Source organism: Emys orbicularis, chromosome 1 (assembly GCF_028017835.1).
Source record: "Emys orbicularis isolate rEmyOrb1 chromosome 1, rEmyOrb1.hap1, whole genome shotgun sequence".
NCBI classification, from domain to species: domain Eukaryota; kingdom Metazoa; phylum Chordata; order Testudines; family Emydidae; genus Emys; species Emys orbicularis.
The window spans coordinates 328,983,971-328,989,970 of record NC_088683.1 but is presented as its reverse complement, the minus strand read 5'-3'; positions in this window follow the sequence as shown (position 1 = coordinate 328,989,970).

The following is a 6,000-nucleotide window of genomic DNA, read 5'->3' as shown; positions in this document are numbered from 1 at the left end:
TTCTCTCAAGGAGCTGAGGGTACACTTCAGTATCTAGGGGATGGGGGAAACAGGACTTACCCCATAGCCAGGCAGATGGTATCCTCTGTCTTAGACTCTCTCCCCAAGTGCTCAGAAGCTCCTGATTGGGCTTTTCTGGAGTTTGCATAACTCCTCAGGATTTGGGTGGGGGACAGGGACAGGACTTGAGAAGCTGATCTGACTCTGAGCCCTATGCCCTGGCACATCACGCTCTGTAAATGCTGCCTCACAGAGGGAGCACCACTTAGGCCTGATCTACACTTAAAACTTAGGTTGACATAGCTATGGTGCTCAGGGGTGTAGAAAATCCATGCCCCAGAGCACCATAGCTATGCTGACCTAACCTCCAGTGTAGACACAGCTGGGGTCAGACTCATAGGGTTAGAAGGGACCACAAGGGTCATCTAGTCTAACCCCCTGCTAAGATGCAGGATTTGTTGTATCTAAACCATCCAAGACAGATGGCTATCCAGCCTCTTCTTGAAAACCTTCAGTGAAGGAGCTTCCACAACCTCCCTAAGCAGGGTATCCCACTGTGCTTACAGTTAGGAGGTTTTTCCCTGAGATTTAATCTAAATCTGCTATGCTGTTGCTTGAACCCATTGCCTCTTGTCCTGCCCTCTGTGGCAAGAGAACAACTTTCCTCCACCTTTTTTTATGGCAGCCTTTCAAGTATTTTAAGATCGCTATCATCTCCCCATTAATCTCCTCTTTTCAAAATTAAACATACCCAGTTCCTCCAGCCTTTGCTCATATGGCTTGTATTCTGTCCCTTTCATCATCTTTGTCACTTACCTCTGGAGCCTTTCCAGTTTCTCTACATCCTTTCTATACATTGGTGACCAAAATTGGACACAGTACTCCAGCTGAGGTCTAACCAGCACCAAGTAGAACGGTACCATCAACTCCTGTGACTTGCAAGCTACGCCTCCATTAATGCAACCTAAAACTGTATTTGCTTTTTTTTGCAACAGCATCGCATTGCTGACTCATGCCGAGGTTGTGATCCACCACAGCTCCCCGATTCTCCTCAGCAGTGCTGCTGCCACGCCAGGTATCCCCCATTCTGTATTTGTGCATTTGTTTTTTTTCCCCCTAAGTGTAGTACCTTACATTTGTCTTTGTTGAATTTCACTTTGTTGTCTATAGCCCAGGTCTCCAATTTATCAAGATCCCTCTGAATTGTAGCTCTATCCTCCAAAGTATTGGGAACCCGCCTAGCTTTGTGTCATCTGCAAATTTGATCAGTATGCTCTCTATTCCTACATCTAGGTAATTAATAAAGATATTAAACAACATCGGACCTAGAACATATCCCTGTGGAACCCCACTTGAGACCTCCCTCCTGTTTGACATCATTCCATTAATAGTTATTTTTTGTTTGCGATTGTTTAACCAATTATGTATGCACTTAATGGTAGTTCTGCCAAGCCCACATTTCTCTAGCTGTGGACCCATAGCTATGTCGTTGTAGCACCCTAGCATAGACATGGACCAAGACAGCTCTGCCATGCCTGACGGAGAAGAGTCTGGCAGGGGCAGGGGCTGAAGCAGATCCAAGTCGTTAAAGCCCCCACACTGCCAAACACCTAATACAGGGGGAAAGGAAGAAAGACTAAGTACTGCACAGAAAAATAAAAATTAAAGTTATAAAACAAAATGGGTAGGTGGAAACTAAATTTCCAACTGGTTTAACTAGCAGGGGTAGAAAATCTGGTAGCCTGAGCGGAAGAGTAGGGCTTAGCCCTGGAGCTTTCAGTAACATTGGACCGCCTCCAAGTTCCATAGGTGGAGGGCATTAACCCATTAGCAATGAATGAGGAGAGAAGCTGAGTAACAGAATGGGATGTTGTGCTTGAAGCGGTAAAGTAGCATAACTTGCAATCCGAGACTTGCTGTGAATACCACCAGATGTTGCTTAAGATTATGGGTATAGAGGGTAGATCCAAAGGAAGTCTTAGGGAAGAACTGTAAGCTCTTATACAGAAATGCTCATGTTGCCTCTCTCTCAGTAAGGAGTTTAATGGTTTGGGAAGAAAATGTATCTAGGTTTCCTTGGGAGCTTCAGCTCCAGATTTTTCCCTCTGCTAGGGGAATAGCCTCTTCTGGAATACTCTTGCTAGTGACAGATTTGCTATGTGGGATTTAATAGTGAGGATCAAGGCCTCTCTGAATTCTCAGATACTAATTTCTCTGATTCCTCAAACATCTTCAACACCTGTAAATTTGGATACACAGCGTGTCTGTTTAGGATGGCTGATTGCTATAGAATCATAGAAATATAGGGCTGGAAAGAACCTCAAGTCGTCATCAAGTGCACCCCCCTGTGTTGACAGAAACAAGTAAACCTAGCCAACCCCTGACAGATGTTTGTCCAACCTGATCATAAAACCCTCTAATGATGGGGATTCCACAACCGCCCTTGGAAACCTGTTCTAGATCTTACTACCCTTACAGTTAGAAAGTTTTCTCCTAATATCTAACATAAAATGCCCTTGATGCAGATTAAGCCTTCTTGTCCTACCTTCAGTAGACATGGAGAACAATTGACCATCTTCTTTATAACAGCCCTTAACATAATTGAAATCTTCTTTTCTCAAGTCTAAGCATGCCGTTTTTTAAACCTTTCTTCAGAGATCAGGTTTGCTAAACCTTTTATCATTTTTGTCGCTCTCCTCTAAGCCTGTCTTCAGTTTGTCCACATCTTTTCTAAAGTGTGGCACCAAGAATTGGGCACGTTACTCCAGCTGAGGCCTCACCAGTGCCAAGTAGTGCGGGACAGTTACCTCCCATGTCTAACATAACAACACTCCTATCAAATATCACCTCAGAATATTAGCCTTTTTCACAACAGCATCACATTGTTGACTTTTTCAATTTGTTGTCCACTATAACCCTCAACTCCTTTTAAGCAGCACTACCACCTAGCCAGTTATTCCCCATTTTATAGTTGTGCATTTAATTTTTCTTTCCTAATTTTTAACTTTGCACTTAATCTTTATTGAATTTCATCTTGTTGAATTCAGACCAATTCTCCAATTTGTCAAGGTCATTTTGAAGTCTGATTCTGTTCTCCAATGTGCTTGTAATTCCTCCTATCTTGGTGTAAATCTGAAAATGTTATGAGCATACTCTCCAATCCATTATCAAAGTTATTAATGAAAATATTTAATAGTTCCGGACAGAGGACAGACCCCTGTGAAACCCCACTAGAAGTGCCCTCTAAGTCTGACAGCGAACCATTGATAACTACTCTTTAAGTCTGGTCTTTCAACCAATCATGCACCCGCCTTACAATAATTTAATCTCGATTGCATTTCCTTTGTTTGCTTAGGAGAATGTCATGGGGGACTAAAGACTAAAGCCTTACTAAAATCAAGATATATCATAGCTACTGCTTTCCCTCTATCCACTAGGCCAGTAATCCTGTTAAAGAAGAAAATTAGGTTGGTTATTCGTTATAACTATTGTCCTTTAGGTTTTTACAAACTGTTTGTTTAATAATCTGTTCTAGTATCTATCCAGATATTGAAGTTAGGCTGACTGGTCTATAATTAGGGTCCGCTCTGCTCTGCTTTTTAAAGCTAGGTACCATGTTTACTGTACTTTGTCCAGTCTTCTGGAACATCTCTTGTCCTTCAGGAGTTCTCAAAGATAACTGCTAACCGCTTTGAAATTGCTTCAGATAGTTCCTTAAATGCCCTAGGACGAATTTCATCAGGCCCTGCCAAACTGAATACATCTAAATATTCTTTAACTTGTTCTTTCCCTATTTTGGCTTGCATTCCTTCCTCCTTGTTGTTAATATTAATTGTGGTGAGTATCTGGTGACCATTAACCATCTAGTCTGAAGCAAAATAGGCATTAACCATCTTGGCTTTCTTGATGTTATTTGTTATTAGCTCTCCTTCCTTGCTATACAAAGGACCTACAGTTTCTGTTGTCTTTCTCTTGCTCCTAATATATTTAAAGAACCTCATCTTATTGCCTTTTATATCCCTTGCTAGGGTAATTCACTTTGTGTCTTAGCTTTTCTGATTTTGTCCCTACATGCTTGTGCTGTTCTTTTGTACTCCTCCGTAGCAATTTGTTCATGTTTCCACTTTTTGTAGCTTTCCTTTTTTATTTTCAGGTCATTAAAGATCTCCTGATGGAGCCAGACTGGCCTCTTACTATTCTTCCTCTTTCTTTCGCAATGGGATAATTTGCAGTTATGCCTTTAATACTGTCTCCTTGAAAAACTCCCACCTCTCCTGAACTCCTTTATTGTCTTAGATTTCCTTCCCATGGGACCTTCCCTACCAGTTCTTGGAGTTTGTTAAAGTCCATTATCCTTATTCTGCTGCTCTCACTCCTTCCTCTTATTAAAATCATGAAAGCTATCATTTCACAATCATTTTCATTCAAATTACCTTCAACCTTCAGATTCACTATGAATTCTTCCCTGTTGGTCAGAATCAAATCTAAAATGGCTGTCCCTATGCTTACTTTCTCCATCTTCTGAAACAAAAAATTTGTCTCCAATACATTCCAAAAACTTATTGGAAATTTTGTGTTTTGGCATTTTATTTTTCCAACAGATGTCTGGGTTACCAGGTCTTGTGTTGGATATTCCTGTTGTTTGTTCTAGAAATGCCTCTTCCAGACTTGGTGGTCTATAGTAGACCCCTATCATGGTGTCACCCCTATTATTTTTACCCAACGACTTTCAACTGTTCTGCCTTTCACCTCCTTCATCAGAACAATTGTATATATTCTTATGTAATGCAACACCGCCTCCTTTTTTATCATGTCTGTCCTCCCTGAACATTGATGGGTATAACACAACTTCCTTGAAGCCACTCAGTTAGGAGCCATTGCTCTTGCCACAAATCACATCAAGTCCCAGGAAAAATTGCTAAAAACATTTTACACACATCTGCAAGGACCTGATCTGAATGTAAATCCAAGACTTCACACCCAAAGCAAGATTCATATCCCTATGCGATGAGCCATTTGATTGCCAAGTAGTAAGTTTTCCTTACTAAGTACATGAATCATTTCTTGTCTGAATAGCCAGTTGAGGCTTTGAAATTTTGGTGTACTGTCCTCATTTTTATGGTCTTTGGGATCTTTTGGAAGGTTTGACTATATTTTTTATTGGTGGGACTAGTGCTGTACCAAACTTAGGTTCTTAAATTTAGGAAATTTTAGGTTTCACTTCATTTCAGTTTAACATTTGGTTTTAATCAGAAGCACACTTTTTGGATCTGATGTCCTCAAAGCAAGAGATAAGCAAAATTAGAGTAAGTGGAAGCAATATTATTAATATTAATGAGCTCCTCACCTGCAACTGGCTTCCTGTCTCGGAGGAGTCAGTGTTTTTAGTTTTTTGGGGGTGGGGGTTTCTCGCTTTCGGTAATGTGTATGTTACTTACCCTGGCTGTTTACAGGAGAAAGATGGCACATTATGCATAGCTCAGCCTCTGAAGCCCCATGCACTGGCAGAGCAAGGGTCTGTGGCTCGTTGGAAGCAGGGCATAGCTCCCCCTCTGATGCTCCTGAAAAGCAGTGTACAGCACCTCTTGAACTTGGTTCAATGCTTACAGGGCTTCTTTGCTGCTGTAGTGCAGGGCAAAGGGAGTGCAGTCAAGAAGTGCTATTCTGGAGGAACTAGAGGGTTAGAGCGTCAATGCTTCAGTAAGTCCTCAGCTCAGAAGAGGGAGAGAAGAACTAGAAGCTGAAATGAAGTCACTACTGCATAAATAAATTAATTAATTTATTTGTTGAAACAAATTGGTTGGGAGAAACTGAACTACCAACTTGTTCCTTGGCCTGAGGCAGCAATTTTGGTGGCCTAAGCCAAAGGGAAGGGCTTAGTCCCAGAGCTCCCAGCAACAACAGTGGATTGCCTCCAAATTCTAGAGGTAGGAGGAATTACCCATTCGTTATGAATAATGAGAGGAACTGTGCAGCAGAAGTCTGTTGCCTATAACATTC